We start from the raw sequence: 11,875 nt of genomic DNA on the forward strand, positions 1-11,875 counted from the left end.
CTATCCGGACTAAGTCCTCCGGTTTATATAGACACCGGGAGGATCTAGGGTTACACGAGGTCGGTTACAAAGAAGGGAATCTACATATCCAGTTGCCAAGCTTGCCTTCCACGCCAAGGAGAGTCCCATCTGGACTCGGGTGCAGTCTTCGGTCTTCGTATCTTCACAGCCCATCAATCCGGCCCATGGCTAACAGGCCGGACTCCAGAGGACCCCTTAGTCCAGGACTCCCTCAGCGCCGCCCCCTCCCCTAGTCCGATTCAGACTTCCATGGGGGGGCACCCCTTGCGTCCCTCCTCTCTCTCCACTAAGGCCCATCTAGGCCCAATACTTCCCCCCGGGGGATCCAGTAACCCCTCGGTACTCAGTTAAAAATACCTGAACCACTCGAAACCATTCCGATGTCCGAATACTACCTTCCAATATATGAATCTTTACCTCTCAAACATTCCGAGACTCCTCGTCATGTCCGTTATCTCATCCGGGACTCCAAAAAAACTTAGGTCACCAAAACACATAACTCATAATACAAATCATCATCGAACGTTAAGCGTGCGGACCCTATGGGTTTGAGAACTATGTAGACATGACCGAGACACATCTCCGGTCAATAACCAATAGCGGAACCTGGATGCTCATATTGGTTCCTACATATTCTACGAAGATATTTATCGGTCAAACTGCAATAACAACATACGTTATTCCCTTTGTCATCGGTATGCTACTTGCCCGAGATTCGATCGTTGGTATCTCATACTTAGTTCAATCTTGTTACCGACGAGTCTCTTTACTCGTTACATAGTGCATCATCCCGTAAATAACTCATTAGTCACTGCTTGCAAGGCTTATTGAGGGAGTCCTGGATTAGGGGGTGTTCGGGTAGCCGGACTATACCTTCAGCCGGACTCCTGGACTATGAAGATACAAGATTGAAGACTTCGTCCCGTGTCCGGATGGGACATTCCTTGGCGTGGAAGGCAAGATTGGCGATGCGGATATTCAAGATCTCCTACCATTGTAACCGACTCTGTGTAACCCTAACCCTATCTCGTGTCTATATAAACCGGAGGGTTGTAGTCCGTAGGCAATCAACTCCATACACAACAATCATACCATAGGCTAGCTTCTAGGGTTTAGCCTCCTTGATCTCGTGGTAGATCTACTCTTGTACTACCCACATCATCAATATTAATCAAGCAGGAGTAGGGTATTACCTCCATCGAGAGGGCCCGAACCTAGGTAAAAACATCGTGTCCCTTGTCTCCTGTTACCATCCGGCCTTGACGCACAGTTCGGGACCCCCTACTCGAGATCCGCCGGTTTTGACACCGACATTGGTGCTTTCATTGAGGGTTCCTCGGTGTCGTCGCCTTTAGGCCCGATGGCTCCTTTGATCATCAACAACGATACGATCCAGGGTGAGACTTTTCTCCCCGGACAGATCTTCGTCTTCGGCGGCTTCGCTCTGCGGGCCAATTCGCTCGGCTACCTGGAGCAGATCGAAAGCTACGCCCCTGGCCATCAGGTCAGGTTTGGAAGCCTAAACTACATGGCTGACATCCACGGAGACTTGATCTTCGACGGATTCGAGCCACAACCAAGCGCGCCGCACTGTCTCGATGGGCATGATATAGCTCTGCCACCGAACAACACCTTGGAGGCCGCACACGCATCGGTTTCGACCATTGATTTGGAGCCTACTGCGCCGATCGAGGATTAGCGGTTGGACGCTGCCTCAGGGGCTGCGATCTCAAAGGCGATCGAGCCGAACTCCAGCCCCACACTCCGCATGGCCCGTGACTCCGAGGAGCCGGATTCCTCTCCGAACTCCGAGCCCCTCGCGCCCCTGCCAATCGAATCCGATTGGGCTCCGATAATGGAGTTTACCGCCGTGGACATCTTTCAGCACTCGCCCTTCGGCGACATCCTGAATTCTCTAAAGTCTCTCTCATTATCAGGAGAGCCCTGGCCGCACTACGGTCAGCAAGGTTGGGATACGGACGATGAAGAAATTCAAAACCCACCCACCACCGACTTTGTAGCCACTGTCGACGATTTAACCGACATGCTTGACTTCGACTCCAAGGACATCGACAGTATGGACGACGATGTAGGAGACGAAGAGGAACCAGCACCTGTAAGGCGCTGGAAGGCCACCTCGTCATATGACATATATATGGTGGATACTCCAAAACATGGAGATGGCGATGGAACAGTGGGGGATGACGCCCCCAAGAAACAGCCAAAGCGCCGGCGTCAGCGGCGCCGCTCTAAATCCCGCCAAAGCAAAAACGGTGATTCCGGCACGGGAGATAATACTACCCCGGATAGCGCCGAAGAACACCCACCTCAGCAAGATTCGGCACAGGAAGATGGAGAAGCCAACCCTCATGAGAGAGTGGCAGACCGAGAGGTCGAGGATGATAACTATACGCCTCCCTTCGAAGATGAAGCAAGCCTCGATGACGACGAATTCGTCATACCATCAGACCCCGTCGAACAAGAGCGTTTTAAACGCAGGCTTTTAGCCACGGCAAGCAGCCTCAAGAAAAAGCAGCAACAGCTTAGAACTGCCCAAGACTTGCTAGCTGACAGATGGACTGAAGTCCTTGCGGCCGAAGAGTATGAACTCGAACGCCCCTCCAAGAGTTACCCGAAGCGCAGGCCGCTACCCTGATCAAAGGAGGAAGCACCTACATCACCAGCGCATGAAATGGCAGACCGGCCACCTCGCGGCCGCGACAGAGAGGCCTCTCGGCCCTCCACCCAAGCCATGCCCCAACGCCGCTAAACTAAGGCACGGGAAAATGCGCCCGACCTGCGAGACATACTGGAGGATAAAGCAAGACAAACAAGATCGATCTACGGATCGCGCAGGCGCCCTACGGTACGTGACAATGATCTTCACTCCTGATACAACAAATCCGGCCAGGCCGAACACAACAGACATAGCTCTTCCGAGCTGCGTCGTGATATAGCCCAGTACAGAGGCGCCGCACACCCACTATGCTTCACGAACGAAGTAATGGATCATAAAATCCTAGAGGGCTTCAAACCCGTAAACATCGAATCATACGATGGCACAACAGACCCGGCGGTATGGATTGAGGATTATCTCCTTCACATCCACATGGCACGCGGCGATGATCTACACGCCATCAAATACCTCCTGCTCAAACTTAAAGGACCGGCCCGACATTGGCTTAATAGCTTGCCAGCAGACTCAATCAGTTCTTGGGAGGTCCTGGAAGCCGCATTCCTCGACAACTTCCAGGGCACTTACGTGCGACCGCCGGATGCCGACGACTTAAGCCACATAATTCAGCAGCCAGAAGAATCAGCCAGACAATTCTGGACACGGTTCCTAACAAATAAAAACCAGATAGTCGACTGTCCGGACGCAGAGGCCCTAGCAGCCTTCAAGCATAACATCCGTGACGAGTGGCTTGCCCGGCACCTGAGGTAGGAAAAGCCGAAATCCATGGCAGCCCTCATGACACTCATGACCCGCTTTTGCGCGGGAGAAGACAGCTGGCTAGCTCACAGTAACAACTTATCAAAGAACCCTGGTAATTCAGATACCAAGGACAAAAGTGGCAGGACACGTCGGAATAAGCAAAAACGCCGCGTTAACAGCAACAGCAATGAAGACACGGCAGTCAATGCCGGATTCAAAGGCTATAAATCCGGTCAGCGGAAAAAGCCATTCAAAAAGAATACTCAGGGCCCGTCCAGTTTGGACCGAATACTCGATCGCTTGTGCCAGATACATGGCATCCCCGAAAGGCCAACCAATCACACTAACAGGGATTGTTGGGTGTTCAAGCAGGCAGGCAAGTTAAGGGCCGAAAACAGAGACAAGGGCTGCACAGCGATGACGAGGAGCCCAAGCCGCCGAACAACAATGGACAGAAGGGCTTTCCCCACAAGTGCGGACGGTGAACATGATATACGCAACCCACATTCCCAAACGGGAGCGGAAGCGTGCGCTACGGGACGTACACGCGATAGAGCCAGTCGCCCCAAAGTTCAACCCATGGTCCTCCTGCCCGATCACTTTTGATCGAAGGGACCATCCCACTAGCATCCGTCATGGCGGCTTCGCCGCATTGGTTCTCGACCCAATCATCGACGGATTTCATCTCACAAGAGTCCTCATGGACGGCGGCAGTAGCCTGAACCGGCTTTATCAGGATACAGTGCGGAAAATGGGCATAGATCCCTCAAGGATTAAGCCCACAAGAACGACCTTTAAAGGCATTATACCAGGTGTAGAAGCCAACTGTACAGGCTTAGTAATACTTGACGTGGTCTTCGGATCCCCGGACAATTTCGGAAGCGAAGAGTTAATCTTCGATATAGTCCCGTTTCGTAGTGGCTATCATGCCCTGCTCGGACGAACCGCATTCGCAAAGTTCAATGCGGTGCCGCACTACGCATATCTCAAGCTCAAGAGGCCAGGCCCTCGAGGAGTAATTACGGTCAACAGAAACACCAAACGCTCCCTCCGTACGGAGGAGCATACGGCGGCTCTCGCAGCAGAGGTACAAAGTAGCCTTCTCAGGCAATTCTCCAGTCCGGCCATTAAAAAGTCAGACACTGGCAAGCGCGCCCAGAGTAACCAACAGCAGGACCGCCTGACACACTCTGAGCAAGCGTAGCAATGCGGCCCCAACCCCAGCTTTCGCGACATAGCGAAACCAGTAACTTGCATACATAACTACGCCCTTGAAATACCATGGGCACAGGGGAAGGGGCACAATAATGGCACGCCCAAAATACGGCTTAAAACGTACTAGGGGCCGCCGGATTCTTTTTTTAATTTTTTCTTACTTTCAGGACTCCATACTTCAGACGACCTGTTCGACAATTTGACTGCCGCACAAACGATGCAAGATCCAGGGAGGCAGACAAGCCATGCCGCATTATGGAACTCCCAGGTGGTCTCTGTTACGAGTGGTGTACCTGTTTTAAATACAATTCCGCGGCCTGCCCCTGGTCAGGACATACTGAATAGTCCACTATCTTTTTGCTTACCGCACTATTTGTATCGTTCGGCTTTGGTAAATAGCCTCTCTATAAACAATGCATAGCTTTTGTCTATTTTCTGCATTACTCTCTTTTATATATGTTCATTCATGACATGTTGCACCCGTACACTATGGTACGGCAAGTACGCCAGGGGCTTTAGTACCCTTTAATATGGTGTGAGAAGTCCGTACACTTTCACAAGTGTGGCACCCCGAACTTATAGCACTATATGCATCGGCTCCGAATCATGATTTGGGTCAATAGTTGGGTTTGCCCGGCTCCTATGTTTTGGTGCCTTACGTTCCGCTATATCGGCTAAGGTAACACTAGGAGAACCACTGCGATTGTGCCCCGGTTGAGCTAGGTTAAGCACCTCAGTGGAGAAAGCTAAAAATGACTATCATGATGAGGTGAGAGACCGGTCGCTGTTCGAGAGGTTTTTTCGAGTCCCTAAAGGCTTATGCCGCTTCGAGCGAGGAGCTGGATAACCCCGGCCAAGGCGTGGATAGCACCCGAACTCGGTCTTCCGAACTAGGGGCTTCGCCGAAGTTTAAAATTATAAAGTTCTATGGCTAAGTGAGAGTGTTCAAGCATTATAGTCCGATTGCCTGGTTCGTTGTGCTGAGCGCCTCCCTCGAAGGACCCAACCATGGGAAAAAGAGCGCTTAGGTTTATCCCGAACACCCCAGCACTAGTGGCATGGGGGCAGAAGACGACGACTGGCCATCTCTCAATTTTTGATAAACGGCCGCACAGAAAATAATATTTTAAATTCAATAAGCATTGCTTAGCGCATATGAACAAGTTTTTAGCGCACAGGATAAACGGAAGCGAGTTCATTCAAAAATTACATCCTTGGTACATTCATCCGCCACAAGGCGGGCACCTGCAAGAACATCCTTGTAATAGTTCTCGGGCTTGCGATGCTCCTTTCCCGGCGGCAGCCCGTCCCTCACAAGCTTTTCACCGTCTAGCTTACCCAAGTGCACCTTTGCATGGGCAAGGGCCCTACGGGCACCTTCGATGCAGATGGAGCGCTTGATGACCTCGAGCCTTGGACAGGCCTCCACCAGCCGCCGCACCAGCCCGAAGTAGCTCCCAGGTAGGGCCTCTCCGGGCCACAGCCGAACTATGAGGCCCTTCATGGCCTGTTCGGCCGCCTTGTGGAGCTCGACCAGCTGTTTCAGCTGGTCGCTCAAGGGCACAGGGTGTCCGGCCTCAACATACTGAGACCAGAACACCTTCTCCGTCGAGCTGCCCTCTTCAGCTCGGTAGAATGCGGCGGCGTCGGATACGCTGCGGGGAAGATCTGTGAATGCCCCTGGAGAGCTCCGGATTCGTGTAAGTAACAAGTAGTTTACTTTTATATTTCTGCTTTGCATAAAGAATGCCTTACCCGCCGCAATCTTCTTCATCTCCTCCAACTCTTGGAGGGCCTTTTGGGCTTCGGCCTTGGTAGACTTGGCAGTCCCCAGGGCCGCCGCGAGCTCGGATGCTTGCGTCTTTGACTCAAGCTCCAAACTCTCATGTTTTTTCATGAGAGCCTGAAGCTCTTGGTGCACCTCGCCAACCTGGGCCTCAAGTTTCTCTCGCTCGGTGCGCTCCGCGGCCGCTTTCTTTTCGACCTCGGACAGCGCCTGCTTGAGGGTCGCCACCTCAGTCGTGGCCCCTACAATAAGCAGTACAATCCCATTATTTTTTGCAATCACGCCTCTCTATAGGCACTTTTTCTGTAAGGTATTCCTTACCTTCTTTCTCCTCGAGTTGCTGCTTGGCAAGGCCGGGCTCTTGCTCGGTCCGCTCGATGTCCTGCTTCAGGACACCCACCTCCGCAATCAGTGCGGCGGTGGATAGCAGCGAAGCCTACATACACATATTGACTCTTTTTGTTAGACTCCTGCGAAATTTACTAGATCATGTATTCGGCTTTTCTTTCCAAACGCCAAACAGAGCATCAGGGGCTACTGTCTATGCGGTAATATTTTTACATATCTTTTACTTACCTCGAAGCCTGTTAGGAGGCTAGCGCAAGCTTCACTCAGTCCGCTCTTGGCGGACTGAACCTTCTGGATCACCGTACTCATAATAGTACGGTGCTCCTCGTCGATGGAGGCGCCGTCAAGCACCTCCAGCAGATTGTCCGGCACCTCCGGTTGGACGGAGGCCGCCGGCTCAGAAGGTCTGCTCCTCTTGGAAGGAGTTCGCCTGCCGCGGTCCGGAATTGTTGAAGATTCCGGCACGGTGTCCGGCTTAAAGCCGGACTTGGAGCCCTGGGGCGTCTTGTCCCCTTTACTCCTGGAGTCCGGGAGGTTGCCTTGCGGCTCCTCCAGGACCACCTCCTCCTGCCCCGGAGCTCGTCGCGATGCCACTTCAGTGTCGTCCGCAGTGCGGGGGAGACAGCGGGCGGAACTGAGTTCACATCCGATGAATCCAGGGAGCCGCTCGACGACTCATTGAATTTGGCCCGGGGCGGACTGCATAATTACATTCGACATTAGGGAAAGCTGTGCAACAAAGGAACATCATGAGTTATTCTGATATTCGAACTTACGATTTCGCCGGACGCTTGGCCCTATCCGGCCACTCCTCTTCGTCCTCTTCGGCGTTGGGGGCATAGTCCGGCGGAGGGGTCTTCCTTTTCCTAGACCCCTCGGCCTTCCCCGTTGGGGCGGCCTTCCTCTTCTCTCCTCCCTCCGCTGGGGGGAGAGTTTTCCTCCTCCTCCTCGTTTTCGCGGGAGGAGGGCGTCTCGGACTCGTCAGATGACGAGTCTGACCCCACCACGTTACGGGCACTCTTTCGAGTCCCCGTGGTCTTCTTCTTCTTGGACTTCTTTTTCGGCACCACATAAGGCACCGGAGCCAACAGCTTCACTAGTAGAGCTGGGGCTGGGTCTTCGGGCAGCGGAGCCGGACAGTTAATCGGTCCGGATATCGCCCGCCAAGCCTGTCAAAGGTAAGGGAGTTTAGATCCCGCATAGAGTTAAACTATGAAAAAAGCTGAACATCCTGTAAAAGGTGAAGATAGCTTACCTCGCTAGCGTGACGCTGTGAGCTGTATCCGCGGTCCTCAGAAGCGGATGCGGGAGCCTTGGCACCTTTGATTAGCGCCTTCCAGACGTCTTCATACGTCGTGTCGAAGAGCCTGTTAAGGGTTCGGTGTTGTGCCGGGTCGAACTCCCACAGAGTAAAGTCCCGTTGTTGACACGGGAGGATTCGGCAAACGAGCATGACCTGGACTACATTTACAAGCCTGATTGGCTTGTTTACCAGGGACTAGATGCATGTCTTCAGTTCGGTCACCTCTTCCTCGTTACCCCATGATAGGCCCGTCTCTTTCCAGGACATGAGCCGTGTGGGGGGTCCGGATCGGAACTCGGGGGCTGCGATCCATTTCAGATCGCGTGGCGTGATGTAAAACCACCCAGCTTGCCACCCCTTTAGGGTCTCTACAAAGGAGCCCTTGAACCATAGGACGTTGGCAATCTTGCCCACCATGGCGCCTCCGCACTCTGCCTGGCTGCCGCACACCACCTTGGGCTTGATGTTGAAAGTCTTGAGCCAGAGGCCGAAATGGGGGCGGATGCGGAGGAAGGCCTCGCACACGACGATAAACGCCGAGATGTTGAGGATGAAGTTCGGGGCCAGATCGTGGAAATCCAGGTCGTAGTAGAACATGAGCTCCCGGACGAATGGGTGAAGTGGAAAACCCAGTCCGCGGAGGAAGTGGGGAAGGAATACTACCCTCTCGTGGGGCCTTGGGGTGGGGAGGAGCTGCCCCTTCTCGGGAAGCCGGTGCGCGATGTCTTTGGACAAGTATCCGGCCTTCCTAAGCTTTTTGACGTTGCCCTCCGTGATGGAGGAGACCTTCCACTTGCCTCCCGCTCCAGACATCGCTGGAGAAGGTCGAGGTGGGAAGTGCGGGCTTGGGCGCTGGAGCTCGAGTGCGTAGGAGATGGGTAGGCAAAGGAGGAAGAAGGCGTAGGTAAAAAGGGTGGATCTTTATCCCCTTATATAGGCGGATGCGGTTATGCGTCCCCACCTACCTAATAAAACTCGTTTGCCTCCCAAGCGCCATGGTAAATAGCGCGGTTGGATTACCCATGTCCGTATTGATGAGAATCCCGTAAAGGGGGTACACGATCTCTGCTTTGACAAGACGTGCCAAGGAAACCGCCTCGCAAAACATGCTGAGGTGGAAAAGTAAAAATGATTCGAGTAAAGGACTTGGCCGTAGTGTGATGACGCACTGCGGAATACGTCGGCAGATTTGATTTGTGTCGATATTATTCTCTCTATGGCAATATGTGGAAACTTATTTTGCAGAGCCGGACACTACTCTTGGTGTTTACAATCTTCTACGAAGGACTTGAAGGAGGAACCCGCCTTGCAATGCCGAAGACAATTTGCGCGCCGGACTCGTCATCATTGAAGCCTGGTTCAGGGGCTACTGAGGGAGTCCTGGATTAGGGGGTGTTCGGGTAGCCGGACTATACCTTCAGCCGGACTCCTGGACTATGAAGATACAAGATTGAAGACTTCGTCTCGTGTCCGGATGGGACTTTCCTTGGCGTGGAAAGCAAGCTTGGCGATGCGGATATTCAAGATCTCCTACCATTGTAACCGACTCTGTGTAACCCTAACCCTATCCGGTGTCTATATAAACCGGAGGGTTGTAGTCCGTAGGCAATCAACTCCATACACAACAATCATACCATAGGCTAGCTTCTAGGGTTTAGCCTCCTTGATCTCATGGTAGATCTACTCTTGTACTACCCACATCATCAATATTAATCAAGCAGGGGTAGGGTACTACCTCCATCGAGAGGGCCAGAACCTGGGTAAAAACATCGTGTCCCTTGTCTCCTGTTACCATTCGGCCTTGACGCATAGTTCGGGACCCCCTACCCGAGATCCGCCGGTTTTGACACCGACACTTATAGTGATGTGCATTACCGAGAGGGCCTAGAGATACCTCTCCGATACTCGGAGTGACACATCCTAATCTCGATCTATGCCAACCAAACAAACACCTTCGAAAACACATGTAGAGCATCTTTATAATCACCCAGTTACATTGTGATGTTTGATAGCACACAAGGTGTTCCTCCGGTATTCAGGAGTTGCATAATCTCATAGTCAAAGGAATATGTATAAGTCATGAAGAAAGCAATAGTAATAAAACTTAACGATCATTATGCTAAGCTAACGGATGGGTCTTGTCCATCACATCATTCTCTTAATGATGTGATCCTGTTCATCAAATGACAACACATGTCCATGGCTAGGAAACTTAACCATCTTTGATTAATGAGATAGTCAAGTAGAGGCATACTAGGGACACTCTGTTTTGTCTATGTATTCACACATGTACTCAGTTTCCGGTTAATACAATTCTAGCATGAACAATAAACATTTATCATTACATAAGGAAATATAAATAACAACTTTATTATTGCCTCTAGGGCATATTTCCTTCAGTTGGTTTGATTCACGTTCACTACTTTGATAATTTCATATGTGGGTGGATTGGTGCTTAGGTGTTGTTCTTACTTGAAGAAACCTCCTACTTATGATTAACCCCCTCTCAAGCATCTACAACTTCGAGAAAAGTATTAAGAATAAATTCTAACCATAGCATTAAACTTTTGGATCCAATCGGTCCCTTACGAAATAGCGCATAAACTAGGGTTTAAGCTTTTGTCACTCTTGCAACCCATCATCTAATAACTACTCCACAATGCATTCCCTTAGGCCCAAATATGGTGAAGTGTCATGTAGTCGACGTTCACATGACACCACTAAGGGAATCACAACATACATACTATCAAAATATCGAACACATATCAAGTTCCATGATTACTTGCAACATGATTTCTCCCGTGACCTCAAGAACAAAAGAAACTACTCACAAATGATAATGATGCTCAAGATCAGAGGGGTATTAAATAGCATATTGGATCTGAACATACAATCTTCCACCAAATAAACCATATAGTAATCAACTACAAGATGTACTCAACACTACTAGTCACCCACAAGCACCAATCTATTGTTCCGGTAACAAGATTGAACACAAGAGATGAACTAGGGTTTGAGATGAGATGGTGCTATTGAAGATGTTGATGGAGATTGCCCTCCCCAAGATGGGAAAGTTGTTGGTAATGATGATGACGATGATTTCTTTCCCCCTCTGGGAGGGAAGTTCCCCTGGCAGAATCGCTCCGCCGGAGGGCAAAAGTGCTCCTGTACAAGTTTCGCCTCGAGACGGCGGCGGTCCATCCCAAAAGTCCTCTCCTTATTTATTTTTCTAGGTCAAAATGACTTATATACCAGAAGATGGGCACCGAAGGTGGGCCTGGATGGGCACAACCCACCAGGGCACGCTTGGGGGGCTAGGTGCGCCCTGGTGTCTTATGCTCACCAGGGTGGCCCCCTCCAATACTTATTGGCTCCAATATTCCTCATATATTCCATAAGAAATCTCCATAAAGTTTCAGCTTGTTTGGAGTTGTGCAGAATATGTAGTCCGACGTACCTTTCCCTGTCTAGATTTCCAGCTGCCAGAATTCTCCCTCTTTGTGTATACCTTGCATATTATGAGAGAAAAAGGCATTAGAATTACTCCAAAAAGCATTATTATGCATAAATCATCATAAATAACAGTAAGAAAACATGATGCAAAATGGACGTATCACTCATGTCTATGACTAGGAAACCATAGCCATCTTTGATCAACAAGCTAGTCCGGTAGAGGCTCACTGGGGTCATGTTGTTGTCTATGTATCCACACATGTATTTGAGTTTCCAGTCAGTACAATTATAGCATGGATAATAAATGATTATC

Source organism: Triticum aestivum, chromosome 6A, assembly GCF_018294505.1.
Source record: "Triticum aestivum cultivar Chinese Spring chromosome 6A, IWGSC CS RefSeq v2.1, whole genome shotgun sequence".
Lineage (NCBI taxonomy): Eukaryota > Viridiplantae > Streptophyta > Magnoliopsida > Poales > Poaceae > Triticum > Triticum aestivum.